We start from the raw sequence: 12,603 nt of genomic DNA, 5'->3' as shown, positions 1-12,603 counted from the left end.
CATGGGTATAGCGGTCAGAGTGAGGGCGGGACTTCAGTCACATGGGTATAGAGGTGAGAGTGAGGGCGGGACTTCAGTCACATGGGTATAGCGGTGAGAGTGAGGGCGGGACTTCAGTCCCATGGGTATATCGGTCAGAGTGAGGGCGGGACTTCAGTCACATGGGTATAGCGGTCAGAGTGAGGGCGGGACTTCAGTCACATGGGTATAGCGGTCAGAGTGAGGGCGGGACTTCAGTCACATGGGTATAGCGGTGAGAGTGAGGGCTGGACTTCAGTCACATGGGTATGGCGGTGAGAGTGAGGGCTGGACTTCAGTCACATGGGTATGGCGGTGAGAGTGAGGGCGGGACTTCAGTCACATGGGTATAGCGGTGAGAGTGAGGGCGGGACTTCAGTCACATGGGTATAGCGGTGAGAGTGAGGGCGGGACTTCAGTCACATGGGTATGGCGGTGAGAGTGAGGGCGGGACTTCAGTCACATGGCTATAGCGGTCAGAGTGAGGGCGGGACTTCAGTCACATGGGTATAGCGGTGAGAGTGAGGGCGGGACTTCAGTCACATGGGTATGGCGGTGAGAGTGAGGGCGGGACTTCAGTCACATAGGCAAGGCAAGGCAATTTATTTATATAGCGCATTTCATACTCCAGGTAGACACAATGTGCTTTACACAGCTGAGGCATTACCTCAAATTGAATTACACAAGTAAGAAACATATCACACGCATAAAACATATCACAGTAATAGTACAAGTAGACAGCATATCGCAATAGTAGTAATAAAAAGATAAAAAGGAGAGATCAAATTGATGAATAAAATAAATTAAAAACAGGAAAATGCCATGGAGAAGAGGGTGGTCTTCAATTGCGTTTTAAAATTGGCAATGGTTGGAGCATTCTTAACGTGATCAGGGAGTTTGTTCCAAATCTGGACTGCATGGTAGCTGAAAGCAGCTTCACCCTGTTTGGTGCGAGTATATGGTATGCATAATACCTGGCTTTTCTGTGGCCTGAGAGGCCTGAGGGGGATGTAAAATGTAAACATGTCAGATATATATGTTGGCCCCATCCCATGTAATGCTTTAAAAACCAGTAGCAGTACTTTAAAATGTATTCTAAAATAAACTGGCAGCCAATGCAAGGACTTCAGTATAGGGGTGATATGCTCTCTTTTTCTGGTCTTTGTTAACACTCGTGCTGCACCATTTTGAACTAATTGAAGTTGTTTAATGGTCTTTTTTGGGAGTCCTGTGAAGAGACCGTTGCAGTAGTCTAGCCGGCTTGAAATAAAAGCATGGACAAGCTTTTCCAGGTCAGACTGGGACATAAGGTCTCTCAGCTTGGCAATATTTTTCAGGTGATAAAAAGATGTCCTAGTTACAGCTCTCATATGCTTGTCGAAGTTGAGGTCGCTATCAATTATGACTCCAAGGTTTCTGACCTTAGTCCTAACTTCAAACCCCTTTGTCCTTAAAAGTGTAGCCATTTTGTCTTTTCCATCCTTCCTCCCAAATAAAATTACTTCGGTCTTCTCTTTGTTCAGTTGTAAAAAGTTTTGTGACAGCCAACTATTTATTTGGTCTAGGCAGTCACATAGTGAGCCAAGGGGATCCTTATCAGTGGGTGACAGGGCTAAATAAAGTTGTGTGTCGTCTGCGTAGCTGTGGTATGAAACCTGAGTGTTCTTTATAATCTGACCCAGTGGGAGCATGTAGAGATTAAAAAGAAGTGGCCCCAGGATTGACCCTTGTGGGACACCTGACGTCAAGGGTGCTAGAGCTGAGGTGTAGTTACCAAGGGCAACAAAGAAAGTTCTCTCCTGCAGATAGGACTTCAGCCAGTTGATTACTCTGCCTGAAAGTCCAACCCCATGTTCTCATTGGCGAAGGAGTATGCTATGATCAATTGTATCAAATGCTGCACTGAGGTCCAGTAATACAAGCACTGAAGTTTTACCGGAGTCTGAGTTGAGACGTATGTCATTCAGGACCTTTATAAGAGCTGTTTCAGTACTATGATTTGCCCGGAAGCCTGACTGAAACGGATCAAGGCAGCAATTTGCTGTTAAAAAATCGCTCAACTGATTAAAAAACACTTTCTCAATAAGTTTCCCAATAAAGGGCAAGTTGGATACGGGTCGGTAGTTATTTAATACCGATGGGTCAAGGCTTTTCTTCTTGAGCAGGGGCTTTACAACAGCCATTTTCAGGGATTCTGGGAAAATTCCTGACTGAAGTGACAAGTTCACAATTTGGAGTACACTGTCCGATAATAGATGAAAAATATTTTTTAAAAAGTTTGTAGGGATTGTGTCTAGACTGCAGGTGGAGGAGTTGAGGCTTTTTAAGGTTTTTTCGAGTGTATTAGTGTCCATCAGACTGAACTCTGACATGAGGGGATTGTTTTCCCTTAGGATGCCTATTTCTGGACAATGAGCAGACTGTAATTGAGAACCAATGTTTGATCTGATGTTCTCAATTTTGTTTTTAAAAAATGTGGCAAATTCATCACATGATTTGCTCGAGAGCATTTCTGAGGGCAGTTTGGAGGGAGGATCTGTTAGCTTTCCAACCATCAGGAATAATGTACGGGTATTATTTATGTTGTTGTTTATTAGATCTGAGAAATAAGATTGCCTGGCCTTACATACCTCAAAATTGTATTTGCGGAGATTCTCTTTATGGATCTGTAGGTTAACTTGAAGTATATTTTTCCTCCATTTTCTTTCACTTTTCCTACACTCTCTTCTCATGAATTTAACGATTGGACTATTTAACCATGGGGCTTTCTGTTTGCTGGTAATTGACTTAAGTTTAAGAGGAGCAACATTATTCATGATGGATTCCACTTTTGTATTAAAAAGTTCCAATAGATCATTCACAGAATCACCAGAGGTAGGGAAAACTGGAATTTGTATGAGAGCTTGTTCAAAGAGAGCTGCTGTGTTTTCATTTATGATCCTCCTTCCAGTCATTATGCAGCTACTCTGAATACAGGGGGACATAGATATATCAGAAAATAAACAGAAATGGTCAGATAGGGCTAAATCTTTGATTGTCACTGAGACACTGAGACCCTTAGTGATGATAAGGTCAAGAGTGTGACCATGGGAGTGTGTGGGGCCTTGGACATGCTGGGTAAGACTGAAAGTGTCCAATAGAGCAAGGAAATCTTTGGTGTATATGTTGTCTGATTTGTCCATATGCAAATTGAAATCTCCTGAGATGATTAGACAGTCAAATTCAACACATATGATTGACAGGAGATCACTAAATTCATCTATAAAAGCTCTTTCAGACTGTTTGGGGGGTCTATAGATTGTCACCGTAAGAATCCGAGGGGAACCCTTAATTAGGACACACATATACTCAAATGATGAAAATTGACCATGACATAACTGTTTACATTGAAACAAAGTTTTGAATATTGTGGCTAAACCTCCCCCCTTTTTTGATTCTCTAAAAGACGACAGAAAATCGTAGTTAGGAGGAGCGGACTCAATGAGGGTGACAGCACTATTTGCTTCATTTAACCATGTTTCAGTTAATAGCAGGAAATCAAGGTCATGTGTGGAAATGAGATCATTTATCAGAAATGACTTATTTGCAAGTGATCTAACATTCAAGAGAGCTAGCTTCACAGTGCGAGCCGGGGCCGACTCTTGTGAGTTATTTTGCAGCTGAAGTGATGTGGAGAGCAGGTTTGTGAGATTCACTTTGCGAGCTGTGCGCGTCATAGTCCTTCTGTGTCCGATCATCACGGGGATGTTCGACGATAAGGGAACGTGTCTCTGAGCGAAACGGTGGGAGGCGCTAGCGGCAAAGGTTTGGGACAGTAGGGGGCGGTGGAGGCTGCAGGCTGCGGTGGCTGCAGGCTGCGGTGGGGTCGCAGACTGCGGAAATGGCTGGGTGACCGACGGAGGTAGTCATTTTCGGAGACGGACATGGTGATGGTGTGTCGCTGTGTAGCGACAGTTTGCCGCTAACACGCATGAGCCCTTTGCACTCAGATGCAGACCATCCCACGAGTAGAGTGACTCTCTATTCCAAAATGCATCGAAATTGTCAATAAATCCCACGTTGTTTCCCCAGCAAGTGGCCCGCAGCCGAGTGTTTAAGCTTAAAAGTCTACTAAAACGTTCTTCGCCGTGTCCTAATATAGGAATTGGCCCAGAGATAAAAACAGTTTTGCCACACTGCTTAAGGAAGCTAATGAGAGTATTAAAAACATTTTTCATGGGCTCTGATTTACAACGGGCAGAGTCATTTGACCCGACATGGACAATGATCCTAGTGATTGAAGATGGAAGAGAAGGCAGCATTTTCAGGAGCTTAACCAGGACATCAGTTACCAAGGCGCCTGGCAAACAACGTGTGATAGCGTTCACAAAGCGCAGATGCCTGGTAATAGAGTCGCCGATTATGAGGGTAGTTGGAGGAAACAGCGGTGTCGGCTGGGAGCCCTCACCTGAAGAAGAGAGCCCACTGCCCCCATCCGACGAGGCACCCGACAGAGAAGGCACGGCCAGCTGCTGGGTGGAGGACTCCCCACACCGAACACCAGTTGATCCCGATTGAGGAGGACCCCGGTTGGGGTCTCTGGCTGGCTGGCTGGTGATGTGCTCAGCGGCATCTGATGCAGAGAGAGCTTGCGAACACCTGACGGCCTCCTTCAGGAGCGACCGACGAGAGGATGACCGATTTGCTGCAGACCCAGTGGGAAAGGGGTTCACACTGGCACCTGGACAGGTGTCAGCTTGTCCAGCCGTGAGTTGCAGCGAGGGTCGGAAGCCGGATGGTGGTTTCACTTGCTGTGTAGCGGACTTTGAAGTCGCTCGATCCAGGGTGGGCAGTGGTGGGTCATTCATCGTTGCAACAGCCCTCGATGTGTCCGGCTGAGTTGATGGAGGCGAGGCGTCGTCAGCCTGGTGGTGAGTCGAGGCCAGTGGAGGAGCCGACGTCCGCGGATCTGCACTCGACCGATGGAGGGCCAGGCCGGAAAGGTCACCATCCGTAGAGCCAACAGCCCGGGAAGAGGACGGCGCCGGAGGATCATCAATAGGTAGCGGTGCAAAGCGGTTTAAGGTTTCCAGGCTAGGTGGTGATGCCTCACTAGCCTCCGCTAATTTCCTTGGATGCCCACGTATGTGCGGTGTGGAACAGGACTGAGAATAGTTGGCGGGATCCCAGTGCACCGTGTCCTGCATACTAGCAGTGAAGGATGCCAGCCGCTTGGATTGCCTGGCAGCTACATCCATGAGGCCGGACAGGAGAGCTTCTCTTTCTCGCAGAGTGTCAGTGAGTTTTTGAATTTCATTTTTTTTATTTTTTTATTTTTTTTATCACCGCTTTTTTTTCTCACCGCTATACATGGGTATAGCGGTGAGAGTGAGGGCGGGACTTCAGTCACATGGGTATAGCGGTCAGAGTGAGGGCGGGACTTCAGTCACATGGGTATAGCGGTGAGAGTGAGGGCGGGACTTCAGTCACATGGGTATAGCGGTCAGAGTGAGGGCGGGACTTCAGTCACATGGGTATAGCGGTCAGAGTGAGGGCGGGACTTCAGTCAGATGGGTATAGCGGTGAGAGTGAGGGCGGGACTTCAGTCACATGGGTATAGCGGTGAGAGTGAGGGCGGGACTTCAGTCACATGGGTATAGCGGTCAGAGTGAGGGCGGGACTTCAGTCACATGGGTATAGCGGTGAGAGTGAGGGCGGGACTTCAGTCACATGGGTATAGCGGTCAGAGTGAGGGCGGGACTTCAGTCACATGGCTATAGCGGTCAGAGTGAGGGCGGGACTTCAGCCACATGGGTATAGCGGTCAGAGTGAGGGCGGGACTTCAGCCACATGGGTATAGCGGTCAGAGTGAGGGCGGGACTTTCACAACAACCTCAACAACGAAGGAAAACATTGATGAATATGAGAACACTTTTCTGAACTTCTACAAATCTGTACTCCAACATAACTTTAACAAACTATTTATGTATCGACAAAGTGAGACCTGCGGAAAACCTCTCTAAGATACTTTCGCTCTGTATCACCTAATAATTACCCATAATGCATTACTTTTTATTTAAGAATTCCGTTCCCCTGTGTAAATAGAACATTTTTTATATTCTTATAATGCTTAATGTGATTTTGTATTTTGACATCAAGGTGTAACTTTGATGTCGTCTGTGTTCTTGATCAAATTGAGGACCATCTTAGCTTCCCAATCTTCCAAACTAAGAGAGGACTCTTAAAAAGAAATGTGTTTTTTGAAACACATTCTTATTGTTTTTGATCACAATATGAATAATAAAGACAATCACGTTTAAGTGGGCTTGTGTGAATCTGTATTCCTAACTTGTTGATAAATATAAGGTGTAGGTCAGGGCTATTCAACCTCCTTAACAAGTGGGCCGAAAAGGAAAACCACTGGGGGTTCATGGGCCACACAGAGTAAAACTACGTCAATGAATCGCTAAAAATAAATCGTACCTACAGTAGTGTTAACTTAATATATATAGTACTATTACATGGAATAAACTTGTCGGACGCATTCCTTCCTTCTTCACTTTAATCGTATCATTATAAAAGATTTTGTTCTCACATATTTTGGACACGTATTTAGAATTCCACAATGTTGTTTGAATCATCACAAAACAGAACTACTGTACATATGAGACATTTTGAGCCAGTGAGTCAGTGAGAAAGATTGCACTGCCTTGTTTGCCTAGTTTGGCTCATCCTGAGACACTCATGCAGCTTCTCATAGGTCATCGAGCAACGTGCCCTTGTTCTGATGGCATTCATATGAGAAAAGCTAGACTCATACGTATCGGTTGAGCCAAACATTGTCAGAATAAGTGATGCCAGTTCCTGATTGTGGGGTACTGATACTGGCTAGTATCACCGGCTACACACAGAAACCTGATTTGCATGCAACTATGTTTCTCCTTTATTTTATTTATTTTTTGCATGCAACCTCTTGCGGGCCAGAAAAAAATTAAGAGGGGCCGCATTTGGCCCACGGGCCGCTAGTTGAATAGGCCTGGTGTAGGTCATATCAACGTCATGTGCACGGTACCAACAGTTTCTTGCATAATGGGGAGAAATATGCAATGCTAAGCTATAAATTGTAAAATAAGGTACAACTGTGCACCACTAGAATGCAATGTATCCCAGAGAAAATGTCACAATTTCGCTTTACCTGAATTACTACAATTGAAAATGTTGCACATTTCACTAATAAAGAAACATAACTTACAATTTATTTCATTAAAACACCGATTTTTATTGAAACTGCTCATAGGTGGATCAACTGGATAGTACAGTTTTCAAGTAATGTCCAGTTTGAATCCTGAAATTCATGCTTAGAGCAAAGTTGACTGTCGAGGGTTGATGTCAGAGAGAAAGTGCAGTGAGCCAAACGCTGTCTACTGGTGCCACCTCGTGGAGAAGGATGGTACTGACGCTGATTGTTATTGTTTTGCTGTTACAGCTGTTACATATGATTGATCTGTCTCTCTGTGGCTACAGCATACAATAAGTGCGAGTGCCTTGTCATCCGTATAGGAGTGCAGGAGGCCAGGCTAGTGCTGTGGTGTCTAGCCTTGGACCCCCAGGCCCAACGCTCTGGGTTCGTACCCCCAATGTCCACAGTCGTGGGCCTCCTCGAGCAAGCCGCCCCCTAACCCGTACCCCTGAAAATGAATTCACCGTGAGCCTCTTGTGTTAGAGGCCTCTGCTAACCTCTGGACGGGTGTGAAGCTCACAGGCTGCTGGGACTCCTGTTGGAACGTCCTCCACGTGTTTAGTCTGCAGGTCTGAAGGTCTCCTCCACCACAGTGGAGCTGATGCGATGCAGGCCTGGATGTACAGCGCATGTGACAAATGTGGTCTCTCCAGCTTTACACGAGCACAAAGGCACAGTCTTCAGGGCTCTGCTGCTCTCGCTCCTTCGCTCTTGCTCTCCCCCTCTCACTCTCTCCTGATGGCCTATATAGCTCACTCTCTCCCCCTCTGTCCACTCCTCTCAAGCCTCCACACACGCACAAACATGATGCGTAAGCGCACACACACACACACACACACACACACACACACACACACACACACACACACACACACACACACACACACACACACACACACACACACACACACACACACACACTGATGAAAACGCATCACAGCACCGCAAATTAATTAAATATTACTCTTTGTAATTATTGTTATTATAAAACCTGCATAATTATTTAGTAATGATATTCTTTTATTTATGTATGAGATATTTATATAACGGATGAAAATGCCGTTGCTCGCATGTCTCTCCCTTGTTCCTCTGCGTCCCGCTCCGAGCTCATCACAACCTCTTGGCGGCTCTCTTAGCGAGTCTCTGAGCCCCGGAGGTGACGGCTGACATGTTGCCTCCTCGGAGTTTCGGCGCGTCTCGGAGACATGTTTCAATGGTTTCTTCTCCACATAATTGACAACACCATTTTATGATTTTGTAGATAAGTTAAAGACTAAACTTTGCCACTTTGCAATTTCCGCTTAAGCCTAGACAGACCGGGGGTTTACCCGGGTACATTTAGGCGTGGTTTAATTTACCATTCTGCACTATAGGCTACTCTGTCCACCTGTTCACAGAACGCAAGCTCGTTTACCTTGTGTCTCTGTTAGAATAAACCACCTGTGGAACATTAACCACTCTCCGAGTCATACCTAGCCCGAGACGACCATACCACAAAGGATCGAATTTGGAGTCGGAATGAAGTGGCTTTTTTTATTCATTCCAGCCTTATTTACCGGTAAGTTTTAGCGTGGACTAGATTTCGAGTGAGAGCGTGTGGGCCGGTGAACATGCGACTATCTCGCATTCCATCGCATATAAACAATAGGTCTAAATTACTCGCAGTTTTATCTGGTAAATATCAACTTATTCTCAAACTTTAAATGAGGACTATACACCCTGCTCCCTGGCTTGGGGCAGGGCGTGGAATGCAAGTGCCCATTGAGTCACTTTTGGTAAGCAGCACTCGCGCTGCGGGATGAGCCGGGGATTTTCCCGGTGGGTCGATAGTCACGGCACTTTTTTTGTATTGGTCCGACCGGTCCATAAAACCAGTTGATCAGCGGCTCAATTGACACTGGGCTGGGCCAATCACTATCGGCGTGGGGGGTTTCCGCTCACCATCAGGGCATGTCAGGGCATGTCAGGGCATGTAGCCAACTTCAGTCTGCGTGTCCTCCGGTAACTGAAGTCGACATTTAGGATTACCAGTGATTTTAGTTATACTATTTGATCATGGTGGGAGTCAAAGTCAAAAAACATAAAAAAATCTGTGAGATGAAATCCCGCAAACAATCTTGAAAAGGAATACATTAGTGACTTTTTAGTTAATCTATGTTCTTGCTTTTCGTATTTAATCAAATAAATTCATGATATGGTACCCAAATGCATGACGGGTATCTGCTCGTTGAAAATCATCTAACGTCAACCGTAGCCAACCGTAGCTGTAGGCTGCTCGTTTACTCTCTCAGAGACGATATGGCCAATCATCATCTTGTCAATTGAGAGTGAACGAGCACACGCACATTGTCAATGACTTTGCTGAACGCAAGGCGCGTCGAATGCCTTGTCAATAAAATCGAGATGAACAGTTAATGTTAGGCCTATACAGGTTGGGTTGGAAAATGGCATTTTAACAATTCCTCAAACTACCAACATTTCTATCACAAAATATATAGGTAGATTATAAAAGGAAAACAAATATATCAAATTAATCAAATAAAACAGTGTAAGGGTTATTATATTATGCCCCAACCAGACCTTCTAATTAGATGTGGTGCGCAGCCCGAGTGTGTATGTGTCTTTATTCATGTGTGTGTGTGTGTGTGTTGGGGGGGGACCCATCTGCCACAGGGCATGACCCATATCTGCCACAGGGCCCTTTGTAAAGTTGTTCCGCCACTAATAAGTACGCCGACAGTACCCTTATGCTAGGCCAGGTTAGGCCGGATGGCGAAAACCGCCGCAGCTACGTAAGCATCGTGACCTCATAGCACCCCGACACAGTGTAGCCTGCTAACTTCTGCTTGACATTTTCTTTGATAGAAGAATCGCCCTTGTCCATAAATACCTCACGGGTACTGTGTTTGTTTTTTATTATCCCCCTGTCGCACGGCAAGCTAATAGTTTGAATTCTTGGCCAAGTCTAATAAAGGAGCCTCCTTTGTTAGGCTTTTCAAAGAATTCAAACTAGATAATCAACCTCCTTATCTGTATTAGCTTCACTAGAATTGTATTGAGCCTGGCTGTGTCTTAGCCTAAATTAATGCTTCATTGTTTATTTGGTAGGCCTATCGTTTAATGTCTGTCCATGTCAGGTCTACATCTTCCTCTTCATTACCTCATGTTCATTCAGGTTAATTTCTTCAAAGATAAGATTGTACAAAGGTTCATATTGATGTCTCTATATTCTTTGTTATAGATACAGTTAGACACCCTTTCTCTTTCATCTACAGTTGGTGACACGTGCACAGTCACCCATCAGGGCAAAGCAACGACGTACAACATCTCAAACCCTAAGAGCAATCCAACGTGTGATTACAGCTGGGCTGATTCTAATGTAAGTTAAACATTTATTAAAGTGGATTATTGAATGATTGTGATTGATATTAAAATGAGTAGCTGAATGTAAAAAAAAAAAAAAAAAAAATTTTAAACCACAACATTTTGAAGGCATGAAACAATTTAAGTGAATACAGTGCTGTCAATCATGTCTAAAAGTCCTACACATTCCTCCTGTATGCTTGAACTACAGGACGTCCTGGCAACTTATACCAAACCCAATAATGGAGGTATATCCTCATCTCACCGCTCTCTCACTTTGCTTGGATGCCGGAAGAACGTTTCTTTGACAATTGATTGCCATCCGAAGGTAAGAGAACCGTAGTACTTGAACTCCATTCAGATAGGAAGCCCTGTGCATTGTTGTCTTCTCTGAATGTTTTCTGTAGCTGGCACTGAGCCAATCTCCGCAGTGTTTAACCTTTAGTGAGTCTGATTTCCAAACATTGGCATCATATCTTCACAATATAGACCATGTATCAGAATTATTCCTTATTTCATGAGCAGCCTATTCCTTAAAATATGAAATAGATTTGTGATATTGCTACTCCTGTATAACCATGGACCTGGTCCTCCGAACTCACATAAGGTTTCTCTCTGCAGGTTTAGCGGGCCTATAGTTGAAAAGTAGGATGTAAAGGTGCGGCCACACCAGACGCGTATCTCGCGTACTTTTTACGCGAGATACGCGCGTATAATGTTGCTTGACCATTTTGTGTAAAAAATGGTCGCATACGCGCAATACGCGCTATACCTGTCCCTGAGTGACTTCCACCTCCTGCGACATACGTCCACTGACAAGAACATATATACATATTAAGTTGTGTAACCTGACAAGCGGGACAGTCTGTTGTAGTAGTATCACTTAATATTACTGCTAACTGGTGCTACCGCTAACCGGCGCTAACTTTTTTCATAGTAGAACACAACCGATAGCTGAAGCCAAGCAAAATACACACACACATTATTCACTGATCTTACCAGGAACGCCAATATCCTCTGCCACGTCGACCCACGCCCTCTCTGTTTTGTTCCTGTCCCTGTACGACACCATCGTGGTGTCGTACAGGACAGGACGGCCGCACACGGCGACGATGATATTTTGATCCACCTCCATTTCTGTTCGTGTAGTGTCTGTAGTGTTGATCAGCAGAGAAATAGTCCGCCAAGACGTTGAGGTTGCTTAGTAACCAGAGACTCTGTCCATGCAAGTGAACGGAGCATTCCCTCTTCGTCATAACTGTCAAACCAAACATCCTTCACATTCACCGAGCAAACATTATGAAAGTAAAATGCACATTTCTCGCTAGAAATGTTTCCATAAAAGCATTTAATGGCGTAACTATGTTACTATTTCCACACAGAATAAAGAAAGATGTCGGCCGTATGCTTCTGTCCAAGCTCACTACTCTCTGCCAGTGACGTCGGGTCAAGCTCAACGCTGATTGGGCAATACGGCTAATCGTCATGCGTATGAGCGTAAAAAGTTCAATTTTTTGAACTCTTGAAATGTACGCGATATACGCACTTTACGCGCGTATAGCGCGTAAATATACGCGCAATACGCGCGTACAATGTTGCTTATACGCGTAATACGCGTAATACGCACGTAAACCAATGGTTCCCTATGGAAAAAATGGCGATTTCATACGCGAAGTACGCGAAATACGCGTCTGGTGTGGCCGCACCTTAAGGCTATGTTATCGCAATGTTGCTGACCACTGGTTTTTTAATCCGACAAAAGCCTTGTAAGGATAGTTCCTCTGCATCTCTCTCGTAGATTGCACCATCTTTCAACGTCTTTGTTTAACTGCATCACCTTCTCTCACATGATCAGCAGCTCCCGATTTCACTTTCTCTCAAGTTAGAAGTTAACTGATCAAGATATCGTTGCTTTGTCTCTGTGGAGACAGCGCAACCCCCCCCCCCCCCCCCCCCGCAACCGCGGCGCCGTCGCATTTACAACAGAATGAAACCCAATAAAC

General features: G+C 45.1%; 2 long non-coding RNA genes across 2 annotated transcripts in view; both read right to left on the bottom strand.

The window, feature by feature from the left end:
• LOC132461082 (uncharacterized) overlaps window positions 1-12,603 on the bottom strand; it is a 67,585-nt gene that overhangs the window by 38,794 nt on the left and 16,188 nt on the right. The gene's annotated exons all lie outside the window — the stretch shown is intronic.
• On the bottom strand, window positions 8,664-10,617 carry LOC132461083 (uncharacterized). Its single transcript, XR_009526509.1, has 2 exons — window positions 10,521-10,617; window positions 8,664-8,812 (listed from the first exon to the last, which is right to left on the bottom strand). It is a non-coding gene; the product is annotated as an uncharacterized LOC132461083 (long non-coding RNA).

Source organism: Gadus macrocephalus, chromosome 7, assembly GCF_031168955.1.
Source record: "Gadus macrocephalus chromosome 7, ASM3116895v1".
NCBI classification, from domain to species: domain Eukaryota; kingdom Metazoa; phylum Chordata; class Actinopteri; order Gadiformes; family Gadidae; genus Gadus; species Gadus macrocephalus.
The sequence above is the reverse complement of the archived record's forward strand: the minus strand, read 5'-3'. Positions and strand labels throughout refer to the sequence as shown.